At 40.1% G+C, this 19174-nt stretch overlaps 1 non-coding gene across 3 annotated transcripts in view; it reads right to left on the minus strand.

Moving 5' to 3' along the window:
* Nucleotides 1–19174, minus strand: part of LOC102539917 (uncharacterized) — a 136923-nt gene that overhangs the window by 32592 nt on the left and 85157 nt on the right. For all 3 annotated transcript variants that reach the window (XR_012072707.1, XR_012072709.1, XR_012072708.1), the window contains exon 7: nt 14398–14542. This is a non-coding gene — a transcript (uncharacterized protein). The remainder of the gene's footprint in view (nt 1–14397; nt 14543–19174) is intronic.

The following is a 19174-nucleotide window of genomic DNA, read 5'->3' on the forward strand; positions in this document are numbered from 1 at the left end:
TTATTTTTTTTATTTATGGATATCCTACCTGTCCCCCTAAAAGAATTTAAGGCAGCCTATAAAAATAAATCCAATAACATCTTTCTCCTTCAAGGGTGTATCTCAAATGCAAGACGTCCTTAGGGTTTATTTTTCAATTATTATACAAAACATGCGAAATAACATTTAAGCAGCAAGAATGAATTTTACTTTCTATGTTGCTGTTGCCCCAGGATCACCATGACAGTAATAACTAAAAGGAGCCTGCCACCTGAAACTGGGCAGAGCTCCTGGGATAGCCAAAGCCAGTACAACACACCCAGGAGTGTTCTCAGAACACCTTTGATTTCACCACCCCTGGGTGTTCACAGAGAAGGGATGACACTGAAAGGTATGCAGCCAGACGGTAATCGTTAGATGTCATCTCCTGCTGGGAAATAAGGTAATTAAGTAATTGCTCTCATGCCACCACTTACAGACACCATGGCCTCTCTCTGGAAAATAATAATCCTTTAAGTAGACCAAGCCCATACTTTATAGCATATGACTTTTCAGGGTTCTGCAGTGTTTAGCATTTGAGATTGCAGTCTGGATGCATTTCAGAGGAGCACAGCCAACTTGGCATTACTCAGTGTCTGCCCAGCCAACCTGGACCCCTGCAGAAGGTGATTTTCTTGTCTGATTTTTTTCAGGCCCTTGTTTTCCCCCTCCTATTTCCTTCTTCATTACATGGCTTGCATTCAGGGCTTATTAGAGGTGCCAGCAGAAATGTTGGCTCAAAAATCAGGAAAAGCACAATCAGTCCAAACTGAAGGTTGCTTAGGCATCTAGATGAAAGATCGAGTGGGGAAGAAATGAGGTTTTAAATGAATTTTTGGAATGCGTTCAGATTTTATTAATCCACACTATCGTTGACGTTAATTACCAAAGAAAATGGATCCTTACACATCCCTTTTGATCTATGAATGTGCTCAAGTGAAACTCATCTTTTTATAGCCAGTAGGCAAATAACCCACTTTCCCCTCGGTTTTCCTACAGCACTATCAAGGAGTTACATTACAATTCTCTGAAGAAGTTTCCCTACTTGCTTTCTTCCCATTGACTGTTCAGCCCTCAGCCTCTGATATTCTCTTCCAGCACTCTGATGCCCCTGCTCTCCCCAGGGTCACCGATGTCTCACTGATGTCTAAACCTGATGGATGCTGTCAGTCCTTATCTCGCTGAGACTTAGCTGCATTTGGTGCTGTGGATCGTTCTTTACTCCTCAAAGCTCTCTTCTCCCCTAAGATCCACAAAACTACATCCTTCTAGATATTCTTGTATCACGCTGACCATCCTCTTTCTGGCAGCTCTTCCTTCACTCACACGATAAATGCCGACAAAGCCCTGGGTTAGGTCCTTTGTAAGCGGCTGTCTCATGCTATATGCTTCACCTGAGTAAAATTTCCCCATTTTGATTGAACAAATACCTATGTACTAATGATTCGTATACATATATATTTCCAGTCTCAACTCTCGTTGAAGTTATGAATTTCTACATCCAGCTTCCTGTTTGTCACTGTCTCCTACATAGTTCATTGGCCTCTGAAATGAAATTGACTGTGTTGAATTTTTGTCTTTCCTCTTTCATTGGCTCCATTTAGAGGATTCTCTTTCCCATAATGTCTTCACCAATTACTCAAATTAGAAGTCTGGAATTTCACTTTACATCCCTTGCCCTCCCAGGTGTCTAGCCTGGCTGGGTTTGCCTCCAAATACTTCTTGAATGAACTCCTTTTTTTCCATTCCTATCTCGATCTCAGTTCTAGTCTTGGCCATCTCTGGCTTGGGTTAACGCAACACTTTTCTAATTGTTCTTTCTCCTGCTAATTGTTTCTCCCTCTCAAAACTACTCTCTGCAATACTATCTGAGGTAGTAAATCTTACCTGAGGTAAAATGCAGGTTTGACCCATGTTGCTCCCTTGCTTAAATCTTTTCAACTCTTCATCATGTATACTATCCTATAGGCCCTATAAGTTAACAGTAAAGATTCTTAATATGAAAATAGTATCCCCCACAAATTGCACCCACTTTTCTTTCTCACCACTCCCTGCCATACTCTAAGCTTCTGCATTGACTCTTTTTTGTTCCCTACACATGCTGTCTCTCACCTCTGAAGACTTTTTCATATGGTCTCTCATTCTTGGAATGACCTTTCCTCCCTTCATTACCAGTGGCTAACTCCTTTAAGGCTCAGATCTGACGTTACATCTACCAAGAATCCTTCTCCAGTACCTCCCAAGCAAGATTATGCACTCTTCCTTAGGGATCCTATAACACTGTGTCCACAAACGTCACTGCGTTTTACTGCATTACCAGTCATTAATTTTTAATGTCTGTCTCCACCACTATAGACTCTAAGGACAGACTCTTTCATATTCGTGTACTCCATGTGACTCTGTAGTACCCTGCACATAACAGCGACCTAGCAAATGTAGACTGCATGAAGGTCAATTGTTGATTGGATGTTGAAGTGTGCCTTACCTAAGACTCTTGGGTACCAGTATCTCTTTTTCTTTTTCTTTCTTTTTATTGGAGTATAGTCAGTTTATAATGTTGTGTCAATTTCTGGTGTACAGCATAATGCGTCAGTCATACACATACATACATATACTCCTTTTCATATTTTTTTCATTATAGGTTACTACAAGATATTGAATATAGTTCCCTGTGCTATACAGCAAAAAAATTGTTGTTTATCTAGTTTATATATAGTAATTAGTACCTGCTCAAATCTCAAACTCTTAATTTATCCCTCTCCACCTTCTTTCCCCTCTGGTAACCATAAGTTTGTTTTCTATGTCTGTGAGTCTGTTTCTGTTTTGTGCCTAAGTTCATTTGTGTCATTTTTTTAGGTTCCACATATAAGTGATATGTGGTATTTTTCTTTCTCTTTCTGGCTTACTTCACTTAGTATGACGATCTCCAGGTCCATCCATGTAGCTGCAGATGCCATTATTTTATTCTTTAGTATGGCTGAGCAGTATTCCATTGTATAAATACACCACAACTTCTTTATCCACTCATCTGTTGATGGACACTTAGGTTGTTCTCATGTTTTGATTATTGTAAATAGTGCTGCTATGAACATTGGAGTGCATATATCTTTTTGAATGAGAGCTTCTTCCAGATATATGCCCAAGTGTGGGAATGCTAGATCATATGATTAGTCTATTTTCAGTTTTTTAAGGAATCTCTGTTCTGTTTTCCATAATGGCTGCACCAAACTACATTCCCACCAACAGTGTAGGAGGATTCCTTTTTCTCCACACCCTCTCCAGCATTTATCATTTGCGGACATTTGAATGATGGCCATTCTGACTTGTGTGAGGTGATACCTCATTGTAGTTTTGCTTTTCATTTCTCTTAAGTACCAGTATCTCTTGATTTATCATTGTTAGAGCTTTCAGGGTTTTTTTTTTATAATTTCTTCCCAAGTGCTATCCATTTAAATTACCTTAACAATGACAGATCCTTTAATGAAACTTTATAATCATAATATTTGTGTTTTAACTCTCCCTTCTCACAAGGGCTTTAAGTTATACTTTTGTAGAAAGTTGTGTGTTCTTTGCTGGCACCCTGGAAACCCTTGGAGGAAAGGGAACATGAGGAAAGCAAGCTCAAAGCACATCTCTAGTTCACGCACATGCCAAGTTCCTTCTGGGATGATAAGTTGCCAAGCACCAAAGTCCTGTAACTCGTCATCCCCAGTGAATGAGAGGAAGAGGTGGTGTGGAAGAACATCCTGTTTTGCAGAACCTTGGTGACTAAAATGTTGTCATCTCATGTTTTTTTTTTTCTCATTAGTGCATCTGTTTAATCTTGTGCTGCCCCCAAAATTAACATGGTCGATTTAGGTCACTAAAGTCCAGTTTATGCAAAGAAGAGAGAGCATAAGAAAAGCAGGACACAGAATTCCTTGTTTCACAGCCTTAAGAGGTAATAGTAGCACACAAGACAGTCCTAGGTTTCACAGGCACCACCTTCTTGTTCCTGGAGGTCTCTGAACAATGTGATGCTAATCGGGAAGACTTTTCATTAGCCCTCCTATCTGAATCATTATATCACCAGAGGCAATTTGTTTATATTTCATAAAGATGCTGAGTTTGAAAACATCTACCTGTATAATGAAGCAAGTTCTCATTGAGAACAATATTGTGGTTACACAAGAAGAGAGTTCTGCCAGCAACTTGAATGCCTGCTATGTATCAAGAATGTAGTAAATGCTTCATATATGTTCTCTTAGTTAGCCTGCACGATAATGTTCTGAAATAAGATCCATTATCCCATTTTTAATATGTGGAAACCAAGCTCAGAGGGCATAAGTAACTGTCTTGAGGTTATACAATGGGTAAGTACCTGAACTTGGACGAAACATCAGTGTTTTTTTGTCTCAGTTTAAGTACTCTAAAACTCCTTGTTCTTTGCTAAAATATAGCTTGTTTAATTTGACTCATAGCTGTTTTGGATGTTTTGAGCTTTAATAAGCTACGGATTGAAAGTGGTGGATGCGTCATTTCAAATTCTTGAGTGATGAGTACATTTATTACTATCAGAGTCTCAAATGCCAGAACCTGACAAATGCCAACAGTAATTAAGTGTTAATATTTGTTATTTAAGATATAAGCAACAGTAGTATTTTTATTCACGAGGAAGGATGAGAAGTAGCTCTTGCTTCCGTGGGTCACAGAACCTGTTTGGGTTAGTCAGTCTCTGTGTTGGTGCCGACAGCTTAACAAGCTGACAGTGCTTATCTTTACAGCTCTTCAGTTAAAACTGATTTTGATCTTTGAAATAAAGGATTGGAGGAGCAGTAACTCCACATTGCTTGCTTACTCATGAAAATGATTTTATCAAACATATGTGGAAAATTACTTAAAAATGACACTATTCTTTAAGACCATTTGAAAATTCTGTACAATTTTAAAGTCTGCAGATTCTCTACTTCTTCAGAAAGTCACTCAGAGGAAGCAAGTCTTGAATTAGGTGGGAAATATTGCTAATTAGGAACTCCAACTGGAAGGTTCCAGACCCTTAAATCTTTCTAATAAAAGGAAACACACACTGTCAATATGAAATTCATTTTTTTCTTTTCTAAAAAAGGCAGAGATGATTTTACCATGTTTGAGAAAATATTTTGAACTTTAGTCATTTTATTTTAATTCAAACATCTAGCTAATTTTGCCATTTTCTCAAGTTCATCTTGGGTATATAAGATTGTCTTCTAAAATATTAGATTAAAATGTGATTAATTGCACTCTTCTACACATTATAATCTCTAAAAAAATTCAGTTAGAGAAGATGAGAAATGAGCTATGTCTTTTCCCTTTTAAAAATAAAACTGATGTTCTTTATTATGGGAACATACCATAGTGTCATGACCTTCCAGAATCATGTCAAAATTATATTTCAGATTGATAGAAAAAGAATATTCTATCAGCTTAATACTTAGATCCAATCAAATAGATAAAAATGTTATGGGTTATAATAACGAGTTATATAGTTCAAAAACAACTTTTGAGTTCACTTAAACCTAGCTGTGCTATGTAAAAAGACAAAGGAGGCAGTGAGAACTTAGCTGGGTTTCAAACCCATAAAGCTGGCTCTCAACAGCATGAGTCACTCAGAGATAAAGGCATCCAGTGATTTACTTGAATTATTCACTGCCAGCCTGGAAAAGATTTGGGAAATTAGCCGTGTACTCACTTTTTTGATGGCATGGCAAAAGAAAGGCTAATTCATAAAAAGTAGAAACCTCTTTCATTTGCCATTGGATTTCCTCCTAGCTCAAACACAAATGGCCTTACTAATAACAAAGCAACGGCCTGGGAGGCTAGATGGAGGTTGTATGCCTTAAAGAATAGGCTACCATCTTTTGAGTGTAGTAAGGGCAACCTGGGTAATTTAGAGTCTACAAATGGTCTTATTTGACAGATTAAGTTCTTCTTAAAAAAAAAAAAAGAATTCATTAATTTCCCAAGCAGCTGTGCTTTGTAATTTTTTAATTCCATTTTTACCCTGTGAATGATTTTTTGGGACTGGTTAGAATGTATGATTCAGGTATGTGTAGGTTCTTTATGGAGCTTTAGGAAGATGAAGTGTACTTATCATGAAAAAGTACATGATCCACCACCTCTTCTCTTAGAAGATATTGACAATCTGGTTATATAATCTGTCATCAGTGAGAAACTGGGCCATGCTAAGTTAACCACAAACTCATCATCATAACACTAGACGGTATTTGAGTTTCCCCAGTGCTGGCACTGCCTCTTCTGAATTCAGGTAAGGGGTCAGGACTCATGAGAACAGCAATTCATGGCTCAGCCAGGCCCCTATAGGGTGTCCTTGCCAGTGGAGAAATGACATAGATTGCTTGCTGGGACCTCTTCAGAGATGGAATAAAATAAACAGGAAATGGCTTCTTAATACCAAGAAATTGTTCATCCCAGGCTTTAGGAAAGTCCAGAAGGTGATCAGTTGTTTTCTCTAACTTGAATGCATGTATTTGTCAAGCTGCAGCCATGCCTTCTGGCTTCTTTATCTGATTCCTTATTCAGAAAGCACCAACTTTCTGAGAGCCACACTTGCCCACCATGGTGGCTTCATGGCTGAAATCGGAATGTGTTGCAACTGCGTCCTTAAAAGCAGCTCTCCCCTTCGGTCTTCTAGCTGCACACTTTCACAGCCTGGTCAGCAGTTGTTATTTCTCTTCCTCCATGTTCCTGCCCAAGGGACACTGATTTGCAAGGGGGAGGATTCTAGTTCTAGCCTTGGTTTCCTTCCCACGTGAAGCGTCTCTCTCTTTAACTGGCAGAGTGTCCTGATACTTGGATTGGAGGAAGCTTATTTTACAACCTTGTTTCTGCTAGTGTGCTCATATCATTCCCAGTTTAATAATAAACCTTTTTTGTCGGTGTTGCTCTTAGCATAATTTGTAAATTACTTCCCAGAGCCGCCCTTACTAAATGTCTGTGACCTTATTGTCAAGAACAGCTTGACAAGCAGAAGCTGCTGCCTGGGGGCTGGAATGTCCCACTTCCTGTTCTTTCTCTCCAAGCTGAAGCCTTCTATCCAAACAAAAACTCAACTCAGTGCACATGTGACCCAGAGTTGGTTTGAAGTGAAACTCTCCGAAGACGAAAAACTTTACACATTAACTCCTGGTTTCACTCCATCTACTTACAGCGCCTAAGACCACAAAGAGGGCCTTTTAAAAAGAACCAAAATAAACAAAAAGATGGTTCAAACTGTGGACTAAGACAAACAAGCAACCAGCAGCCACAGATAGCATCAGATTAACTGCTGCTGAATCCTGACAAAATGTAAGAAACTAAGACAATGGCGTTGTATTTAAGTCAGTGACCCCACAGCCTTGCTAGGACACTACTCAGTCCTCCTAGTGTATTTCAGTGTAAAGGAAATGAGTACTTGGACTCCAACCCAGGGTGTCTGTGACCAGAAGGAGCAGAAGAATCCCATGTCTTCACTGCGAGAAAACCATGACAACAGTATAGTCCTTCTGTTATAAAAACCTGGGTCCTTCTGTTAAAAAAACCTGGGATTCATTTTGATGTTTTCCTCATAGCCAAGCTTCCAATTTTTCTACCAATATTTTACTTAAGATATAATGTGAGCCCTACCTAAAGGGGCACATAGCCAGATAGTACATGAAGGCTTTCTTTTCTTTTCTTTAGGAGATGAATTAACAATAGGTCATAACATGAATGAAGACAGGAAATCAGCCAATCACTGAGGCACTTCCCTTAAAGGGGCAGATGGAAGGAAGAAGCCTCATTTTTTCAAAGAGAAGATGCCACCCAGCAGAGGGAAGATGCTGGGAAGAGGGTAGGGGTTGGAAAGATGGGTGATTCTGGGTCTCGGAGATGATAGTAAGTGCCTAGTAGATGGCTGTGGGGAGAACTGAGAAGGCTGAGCACCAGAGTTATAAATTTCTTGGCTTTGGATAGACAAGGCACGAAAACTTATGAAAGAGTGTGATACCGGTGAGACGCTGCCTTTCTCCTAAGAAGCTCTGTGGCAGGCTTCTGCTCCAGCTCTTGGGGTGGCTGCTGGAACAGTGGACCTCGCCTCTGCCCTTTTCTGGGCCAAACTTTAGGATGGTGATTTTGTGGCATGGGCAGCATGTCCCCTTTCTTCAGCCCATGTCTCCCCTGGTGAGAGCCCCAGCACCCTGCATTCATGAGGCATCTCACGGCCAGTGAGCAGTATAGCAGTGCCCAGAATGACAAGTACAACACAACCTTACTTTGCACAGCTTAGTATCTCTCGAGTGACTGAGACTTGAAAGAGCTGTAACTCACAGGCCTGGCCTGCTCAACTGCACGAATCCACTGGGATGCCCCTACAGATCCCCAGGGGTGGGAAGTAGCCATTTCTCACCGAAATATTTACGTCCACGGTGCAGAATGCCATCTTGGCCCCTGTGGTTGCTCATAGATCATATCATTTATTCACAATGCTCCAAGGCCAGATTCTTAAGGAACTAGCATCACTCTCATTGTCACGGCTTTGAGAGAGACCAAGGCAGGCAATATTCCCCTTTCCCTGACTCAACCATTTTCATAAACACTAGGGAACGCAATCAGGAAGGAATAGGAGCCTTGGATGAGGCATAGAAAGGACGTTTCTTGCAGGTGGAAGGCACGTCGAGGACATTAGTTGTACACTGGGGTGATTAACTAACTGAGGGGGCCTTCAGCATATGGGACTTTAGGTGCTAAGACCAGGAAAGTCTCAGGCCAACCAAGATAAACTGGTTACCCTACTGCATACAAAACTATATAGGGAATCACCACATGTTCCCTTATGTGCCATAAAACTTTAATTTGGATTCTGCTAATTTGGAACCTGTTCCCCAAAAACGGCTGAAAAATTCATGCTTGATAAATTATTACAATAGGCATATAAGTAGAACACAATCAATTTTAGAAAAATTTTTTTAAAAAGTCTTTTGCAAGCACTTTCATATTGATACAGATCTTTCAACTTGACATTGTTCTTAAGTTGTACTTTAAAGTGAGATTCAAGGCCTTCAATTGGACAGTGCTATTAGAATAATAGCAATAATTATAACTAGGATTTACATAGTACTATGTAACTTGGGAAATTTTTAAAATCCATTTTTTTATTTGATCCCTACACCGATTTTAGGAATGTTACTTTTATTCACTTTCTTTTTTTTTGGATGCAGAAAGTGAGACTTAAAGAAGTTCAAAGACTGGCAAAAGGCCACACAGTTTATGAACAACAGAACAGGATCTCAAATGCAGTACAAAGCCTGTGCTTTTAAATTCTTAGGCAACATGCCAGGCAAAGAGAATAATATGTATAAAGGCCCTGAGGTAGGTTAGAGAGAGGCACCATCAAGGAACACAGCTTTATAGCAAGTATGTGGTAAGAGGAAAAACTACAGAGTTTCGTAGGGTCCTGAAGGCAGTGTGCGATGAGGGTCTGGGGAAAGGATTTGGCCTCTAAAATAAGGGAATGGGATGATATTGAAACAGATGAGTGAAATGATGGAGCTTGCATTTTAAAAAGTTTCTTCTGTTGCTCTGAGAAGACTGACCTGGGGAGGTCAGTCAGGAAGCTGCTGAGGTTGTTAAGCAGGCAAAGATGGTGGCTTGGACTACAGCTGTGGCAGTGAAGGTGGACAGAAGTGGATGGATTAGAGAGGTCTGTAGAAGGTAAAATCAGTGGACTACATGGGATGTAGGGGAGGAGGTGGAAAGTGACGTCAAGGACGACCTTGGACAGACGAGGTTCCTGGGAGGACTAGCAGGAGAGCTGTCAGAATGCTGATCTTTCAAAGGTGTTGCAATTCTACTGGGTAACTTAGCAAACTATAAATACAACCCACTGTATCCAGTGCTGAAGCATCCAGTGCCCATGAGTAGAAACTGAAGAACAAAAATGCCCTCTCCACTAGTGTAGGCCTCTCCCTGAACATGTTTTCTAAGCAGTCAGCTGAAAATTATTCCTTAAAACCAGTTAAAATCTTGACACCAAGTAGGCCTAATGCTATTTACTGGGAATATGTCGTTTTTTGTTTGTTTAATTATCAGAATTTAAATATTTCATCGTCTACCAAAATAATAAATTATTAAAATTGGAGCAAAGGAAAATCAAACAAACAAAACAGCTCAGGAGAACTAAGCCTGAAGAAAAGTGAAAAGGGTTTTGTCCTTATTTTCCCCCCAGAACAGGTTCCTGCTTTGGCCAGTGGAAGTGATTAATAAATGAATATGTTCCTATCTATATTTTTTGAGTTATAAAATTTGTTCCTCTCCACTCCCCCAGTAGTAAGTTTAATGTTGTCCCCAGAAATTCACTTCCACTCAGAACTTCAGAATGTGACCTTATTCGGAAACCAAGTTTTTGCAGGTGTAATGAGTTAAGGATCTGGCGATGCAATCATCCTGGATTTAGAGTGGGCCCTAACTCCAACGACTGGTGTGCTTATAAGAAGACTAAAGATGCAGAGACAAAAGAGAAGAGCATGTGATGACAGAGGCAGGGTTAGTTACAGGGCCATGAGTCAAGGAATACCTGGGGCCACCAGAGGCAAAGAGGAGGCAATTCAACCCGTAACAATCTGATGCTTTCAAAGGGAGCAGGGCCCTGCTGACACCTTGATTTCAGACATCTCACCTCCAGAACTATGAAGGAATAAATTTCTGTTGCTTTAAGCCACCAAGTTTGTAGTAATTTGTTATGGTGGTCCTAGGAGACTTCTACACCCACTAAATAAATGTTGAACAAATGGTTTGTGATTGTCTGTATTTGGGTCCAGCCTTGTTCCCTGGTTTCTGACAGGAGCAACAAGGAGCAGGTAATGTACTTTTCAAGAGGGAACACTGGCAGAAAGGAGTTTCGGGTGGGAAAATGAGTTCAGACTGAGACATGTTGGGTTTCAGTTGTCGGTGCCATGTCTAAGTGGAGATGCTGAATTGTCCATTGGATGTATGGTTCTGGATTTCAGAATGTTGGTCTGGGTGGAGTATATATGCTGAAAGTTGTCCGTGCACAAGTGGTTCATGACTCACAGGAGTGGTTGAGATTGCCTAGGATGGGAGTGTTGTGAAAGAGAAAAGAGGAACACTTTAAGCAGTTCCCTGAGGAGTTCCATCCTTTAAATATGGATAGAGAAGGAAGAGACATTAAAGGAGATGGGGGAGGAAACTGTGGAGAGGATGGAAAAAAAGCAAGAGAGGAGGATGGTATAGCTGCCAGGGGAGGAGACTATTTACCTGTGTTGAATGATGTGTTGCCAAATAAGATACAGATTGAACATGGCCGTTGGTATTAGCAACACGAGGTCATTGGTGGCCTCAGCAGGAGTAGCTTGGGCAGAGTAGGATTCAGATTGGAGAAGCCTGGAGAGCATCTGCATATTCAAAATATTTTAATATATTTTCTAAAAGGAAGAAAGTGGATAGGAAATGAGGAAGTCGAGATAGCAAGGTTCACAAAGCTTGGATGTGAAGATGAGTAGGACAAAAGCGTGTTCTGTGTGTGTGTGTTTTAAGGCATGTTTAAATGCTGTTGAAAGGGAAAATGGAGGGGGAGAATTATTTGAAGGGGATGAGTTTGAGAATACAGAGTGGAGGGAGGAGATGATCAATAGTGCAAAGTTCCACAGGAGGTGAAAGGAGATGGGATTCATCGGGCACATGGAAGAAGATGGCTTTGGATAGGATGTGTGACCTTTCCTCCATGTGATGGCAGGGGAAGTGAAGGCAGGTGGGAGGAGCTGTGGATGAGCAGGTATAGATTTTGTGGTGGGAAGTTCAGGTTGGGAGCTATCATCTAATATATGTCTTTCCCCAGAAAGTTAAAAGGTTCCTGACTTAATTTTTTGCAGATTCAGACTGCACTACTTTACACTGAGATCCTCTTCAATGCTTACAATAAAGCCAAGTAAGTAATATTTTAGGATCATGATTTCTCTAAAACTTCAGACCAGATAACTCCATGTTTGGCTAAAGTGTCAGGACACTGTACTGTTCTTCTAAAGTCTTGCAATTATTTTTGGTTATTAACATCTCCAAAAAGTGGCACACATATCCATGGAAATAGAATGTTTCACTACTCTCCTGACAGAGACAAATTACAATAATTGCCAAAAGGAAAAAAACTATATGGCATATTTATGAAAAAAAATGCTTAGGAGATTTCCTAATTGATTCAACCAAACTTTTAAAAATGTAAGCAGTCATATAATAGCATCACTGTTGGTTTGTGATTATCCTCAAAGTAAATTGAGTAAATACTGGAATATCGTACACTTGTCATACATGCAAATGCTCATACAATTTCACACCGTCTATAGCAGGTGGATAGGTAGACATAGAGAAGTGATTCCATAGGTGGGTTGGAAGTGAAACCACTTAACAACTATTCTACTGCTCCTGTTACCAAGCACATGATAATCTGAATTTAGCAGCTGGCTCTTAACCTTTGAATTTTCTGGCTCTTGGCAAGTAAGAATTCTAATGTAATGCCTGAGCAACACTGAATAATGAACCAGACACTACTTTGAAAATGTGTGTGGTCCTTTGCATAGCCTTTTTTTTTTCCCCCAATGAGCTGTTTTTCTTCCAAACTTAATCCTCTTGTCCCTTATAAAATTCTTTATGGCATATTCATCCCTGGGAATGGCATGAAGGACGGAGTATCCCCTCTTGTTTTCTCTGACATAGCAATTATTGCCTGATAATGATGTGGTAGAAACAGCAGCATGTGTGGAAATCAAGGCAGAACTACGAACGGGTGTTAATTCCGCATTTAATCCCGTACATTGTTTAGTTGCTGTGTGTGTTAGCGTTCTGATCTATGATTAATGAATCATACTAGTCCAGCTTCCTACTGCTGGAGGTGGGGAAACTGGCATTCCAGCAGTGAGGTTAAGTAAATTCTTCCACACTCCATGTGTTCCTTTATGGATCACAGCACGTATCATAATTCATTTCAACAATGTATTCATAGGGCAATTATATGACTATAAAAATAATAGTAATAAAGGTTTTCTTTTAAAGCCCAACTACTGTTCATTTAAAGGTATTCTAGATTTCATCAGTCTTATGATAGCAAAGTGACTTTTCATTTACTTTTGAAAAGTGAGACTCTATTTGCATACAGCTGTTTTTCAGTTTCTGAATTTTTAGTTGAGGACTTTCAATTGAAATTCTACATTGTTATTTAGAGAATATTGGGTTTCATCACTGAAATAAGGAGGTTAAAAATGGTGATACAAAGACCACTATACATGAAAATTTTCAGGATTGGCAAATTGGCTTCTCATAGACTCATAAAAATGTTTGTGAAAACAAACACACACAAACCAGAGTAAGAATTTAGAAAACAAGCATTTAGGGTTTTATACAACTCACTGCGAGGCCTTTAGCAAATCATTTAATGCCTGTGAACTTCTCTGCTTCCTGACCATAAATTGAAAGTATTAGACTAGATGTTCCTTCTAAGGTTTTTTTAGCTCTGACATTCCCAGGGCAACCACATGTTATGGATCAGAGTACAGTAACTACAAATAATGATTTATTTCTTCTGGGGAAAAAAAGCAGACACACTAAGTTACTGTATTACAATATACATTCAGCATACAGGCATCAGGAAATGGACATGGAGTGAATTAGACTGGGGTTCAGATCGTAGCCTCACCATTACTGGCCTTAAACAGTTCATGCTCTCTGCAAGTTTCCTCGCTTCTAAAATGGGAGTGATTGCTTTTCCATGACGGGGCTATGATAATACACAAGCAAATAGATGTACAGAGCTTAGCATCGCGCTGGGCATAGTAAGTACTCAACAAAGCTAGTCATTACTTTTGTTGTTTTTGTCACAGAGGATTGCTACAAGAAACAAGGCATCCAGTGCAATTAGGTGCTCAAGAGATAGTACCTAGTCTTGAGTCCTTTTTCAAAGTATCAGAATTTATGCAGTAGACATCTAGGGATATAAAACTAGTCATGCAGTATGAGAAAAGAAACATTAAAAATGGTCATAAAAGTCCCCAAGTCATGAGAACAAGGCAAGTAGTCTCTCAGCTAAGGTTAATAATCACCCTACACTGGGGAAGTGGGCTAATGATGTTGACTCGAAGTAGAAATCCATGGTGATTAGCATAAAAAAATACACCAGTTTAGAAAATTAGGTAAGAGGAATCAAAAGGAAATAAAACCACCTCCAACAACCAGGAAGCCAATTCACTCAACAGCAAAGTCAGCGTGGTGGGAAAACCTGCTGAGGAAAATCAGTGAAGTAAGGATTCTTCTGTGCATCCAGGTACCCGCAAGATTCTGGGCAGAGCTCTCATGAATACACCTGCCCTAAGCTCCCCTTACCTCCTCTGGCTGCTTCTCCTCTGGATATCTTCACAAAGAAGACACTGGACTTGTAAACCAGATGCTCATTCTGCTGTGCAGTAGAAATGTGACTGTGGAAGCCTCTTAGCTCCTGAAGTTTGTCTTCTCCTTTCTGGGGAATGCACTGTAATAGAGGAATTATGCAGTGTAACCTGTTTCTAAGCAATCTTTCTCAAAAAACAGACCCCTTTATTTCCAAATTATAATTTTACAGGTAAACCTCCCAATGGCTGATTTGCTGAAATGAGCCCCTCTCAGTGTCACCCCACCTATATCTGGGAGTTACTCAGAGGTCTCATGACCTCTGGCAGAATCCTTCTAGTTTTTTCTGTTCTGATCTCTCTCTCTTTTTCCATTCCACTGTTGGTTTTGCTGCTTCTTATACTTACAATGTAGCCATGTGGGAAAACTGTCCTTTCCTGACATTCCTGCTCTTAGAACGGGGCAAGGGGTCCTGCTTTGACCTTCCTTCAGCCATGTCCCACCCTACAGGGTGGGGAATCCACTGGGCCTACCCACCTTCTTCTAGACCATGTTCTGGGTCCCTAGGGCCCCAGAATCTCTTACCCAGAGGGACTTTTGGCTCCAACCCTGGGCCCTTCATCCTGAAGCTTGAGCACTCAATGTACACACCATATAATCTCAAGGGATAGCTAAGGGTGGCCGTTTGCTGTGGGAGCGTGTATGGAGATTGGAAGTACGGCCTGGGATATCCATACATGGGTGAATAAGACCCCTCCTTATATGGGACAGAGCCAGTGTGGGAAGAAAAGGGGATGGATTGTGGGCAGCAGAAGAGGAGGAAGAGAATTCTACATTTGAACTAGTCTTCCAGGTCATTATGATGATAGACTTGGCAAAGTAGCAGGATGAGTCCTCTTTTAGACAATTAGGTAGCTTGATTCATAGTGTTTAAATATTCAGGTGTAGGTGTGCAAGTCTCCTCTGTACTTCTGCCCAGGCCCGAGGATGTTGAGGTAGGTCTGTCTGAGTGAGGCGATCACCACTGACACCTCATTTCAGATCTAAGATAATTCTCTTAGCACAAGTGACACCAGTCAGTTACTTTAATAAGATTTCACTGAAGACCTGGAAATAAAGTCTAATGCAGGGGAACCAACAGCTGTATTCAGTGCTGGTTACTTTTAGGACCCACAAACCTAGCTGGACTTCAAGGTCCCCCCCCGCCCCCACCAGCTCCCACAGCTTCTGGTATCCTGGAGACCAGCTCAGGCTCACCAGTGAAAATCTCTAAGCACCTCCAAACTCCAGTCTAAGACCAACTATTTGTTGTTTTTCTTGTTCTTGTTTTAAATGAAGTCAGATGTGCTTCACTGAAGCCAGAATGATAGGCAGTAACACTATCTGTTTCCTTAAGATAAGACCCCATCTACCCATCCAGCCTCAACTTATGAGTAATTTGACCACAATGGTCTGGAAGAGATCATCACAATTGTTCCTTCTAATTCTCAAAATCCTGATTGCTCTGTCTTAGCTAGCATGTGTTTGGGTTACTAACAGATCAGTCCAGGCAGCAGAGCACAAGCCTCAGGTTAATTTCCCTTCACAGCTTAACCCGCACTAGGAGGAGGAAGGGGTGTGCGAAGTGTGAGACTTTTAAGTCCCTCTGTCATAGCTGTGCCTCAGCTCCCAGAACCCCATGAGTAACTATCTGGACAAAAAAGACATACACCTTCCAAGGAAAAGGTATTCTTGATTCTAAGGCAGTCTAAATCAAGACTGGGGGTGAAGTCCTGCTAATATTCCCAATTATAGAACTGGATTTAGAGAATTATAGAATTCTCAAGTATAGAATTAGAATTAAATAGAACTCAACATATCAGTTGGAAGTAGCAGTGTTTGGATTAAATTTTTATAATCCAGGGCTTTCTGAAAATATGGGTCTCCATCTAAATCTCCATCTCAGTCTAAGTCTGCAAGATTCAAAAGGCTCACCAAAGTCATTTCTCCTAGAACAAAGTAAAGTATAAACCACTTGCTGCTCCTCCTACTTGGCAGTTTTCAATTTTCAAAATTACTAGAATCAAATCTCTAACAAATATTATTAAATACGTTTACTACTAAACACATTAAAATGAGTAATAATACTTGTCCTACCTACATCATGCACAATTGTGAAGACTAGAAAAGAAAAAGAATAGTTTGCTAGGGTAACACAGTGGCACCTCTAAACACCAAGGAGTAGGAGCAGCTGGGTGGCATTACCATTACCTACTTCACAAGCGATGTATATGTGTGGGTTTCAAAAGCAGACTGCAAACCATAAATGTTAATCCAAAGGTTAGGTAATTCTGTTACCTTTCCCTTGATACCGAGGCTAGCTGTTCTGGTGAACATATCTAGATTCAAGTCAATGTCTCATTGCGTGTCTTCTAAGTATAAGCCAGTATGATAGACTTTGAAACTCAAACTACATTCCCTTGGCTCAAAGCAGTATTTTCAATTCAGTTGCTCAGCTGTGTTTATATCCACCCTAGAAAACCTGTAAGACTTCCCCTGATGCTGAAGACCAAGGATTTCTTTTATTTTTCTCCATTTTCCTCCTTAATCATTTTACATGACCAGGGAGAAAGAATGTTAGGATCTGTCTTCATCTAAAAAATGAATCATTTTGTTTTCTTTTGTTAGCATGAACATGTGTAAGACATAACTATTGTGGTGAAGACCTGATTCCAGAATCAGCAGACCTGCTTTTAAACTTTTTAATGGTTGAGGTACTTAACATGGTCAGATCAGACTTTGATCATATGTCAAACTGAATTAAAGACAGTACCTACCTCACAGGAGTTTTGGGAGGATTAAAGGGGATAATGAATAGAAAGCATTTAGCCTACTAGAATCAAATGTTAATCATTTAAAAATAGTTTACACTATTTCTGAGTTAGGTGCTAAAGAGGATACATAGATTATAAATTGAGACCCCTAATGCCAAGTGCAGAATCCTTCCAAAGACAACAAATTACTACACATCAATAATGTGGCTTCCAGTGAGATATAGGGTGGAACTCTTTGTTATCCAGAATCCCATCTCTACAGAAATAGATCTGAGAAATGGGAAGTAAGTGAAAAATGAACCAGTGCAGCTAAACTAGATATCACAAAGTATATAAATATCCTGTACAAATAATGGGCACAAACCAAATCATGAGCAATGGGCAATAGACTATTACTGTAACATGCTACAGTGGTAATCATGATTTTTCTCATGAAGTTCTATTGTTCTAGTATTGATCTTTCAAGAGAGGGTTATATTTTCCATGTTCATGTGCGATGGGCAAAGCTATTCCAACTTGGTCCTATTCTAGAAGTTACATTCTAGAAGTTCACTCCTGAGGTCAGCATGCAGGACACACACAGAGACAGTCATAGATTTCAGGGCCACACAGGCAAGGCAGCCTTTCCCAGGCAATCACTAACCCCCCGCCAATCACTAACTCCCCGCCCACTTCAGTAGAGAACATTAAAGGAAAGCAAATTCCTTCCTGATAAGACAGCTTTTGAAGTCTAACACTGAGCACTTGTAGCCTGGGAGAGAGAATGCCTTGGAAAATAGCAACAGAGGCCCTGATAGAAGAAAGAACGTGAGTTAACACACACAGGGAATTTAGAACAGTTTTGCTAATGTGGGAGGTCCTTTTTGAAAGATAGTTTTTATTATTTTTTTCCCAGGAAAAGAACAACTTGGACATACAAAAGAGTACTGGTAGAACCTTCACAGTTTGAAAAATGCGTAGAACACCTTAGAAACTTAGACCCCCAAAGCATATAAGGATTTTTTGTTTATTTGTTTAAAAGAATCAATTCCTTAGCAGATATGGGAACTCATAATCCTATTGAAGACCTTTTGCAGCTGGTCTCATTAAGTTAACTCTGTAGTACTCTATATACAGAGTTGTTCCTTCGTTTTAAATCTATCATCTTCATAAAGTTCCAATCTAAAACCCTTCCAAGTATGATGACGCCTGATAGTATCTGGATCTACCACTGCTGTTCAAGTTCTAGGGCCCACCCAGAATGGGCTGATGAGATAAGCATGCCACCTCACATAAAGCTGCCTTCAGACGTTTGTTGGGACATGCTTATGGTATCAGTCATACATTTCACTCAAAAATGAGACCTCTTAAGCCTTTATTCAAAGCCCATGCACGTTTCTTTTTTCTAATTCAATAATAAACATGTATTGAACTTCAAATATCTACAAGGCCATAAATATATGTCTAGCCAGCCAGAGTAAGGTCAACTTCCTTCCCATAAATTAAATGGCAAACATGTTAGCGGGGAGCAATGAACATCTTTCAAGCCCCTGAATTGAGACCTGTGCTTTAAGATCTGTGGGAGAGTGAAAAAACACAGTAGTTTCCCATCAGAGAAAGTTTTACTCTTATGGTCTTAAATATATAATCCCTAGGTTTGTAAATTACTCCCTGTAAAGGAGGAAATGCTGCTTTCCTGTTATCAATCACTTGATTTATTTGAACTTTCAAAAGGGCTCACACACATTCTCTGCTACTAAACTGACTTTGAATGCACATTCTCTGCTAGTACTTTGATTTGCTGTCTCACAGGGCAATCTGTGTGACTTAAACACAATGGCAAGCCATGCAGGTGCTTGCTGTGTGTCACAAACTGTGCCTACTGTGTATATTTTTTCTAATCAGCCATGCATCCTGAAGCAGTTAAGGATGTCTGTGGGAAGAAATATGAGTTATCCTAGTACTGCTCTTAGCCTGACCTA

The sequence above is a fragment of the Vicugna pacos genome, chromosome 5, assembly GCF_048564905.1.
Source record: "Vicugna pacos chromosome 5, VicPac4, whole genome shotgun sequence".
NCBI lineage: Eukaryota > Metazoa > Chordata > Mammalia > Artiodactyla > Camelidae > Vicugna > Vicugna pacos.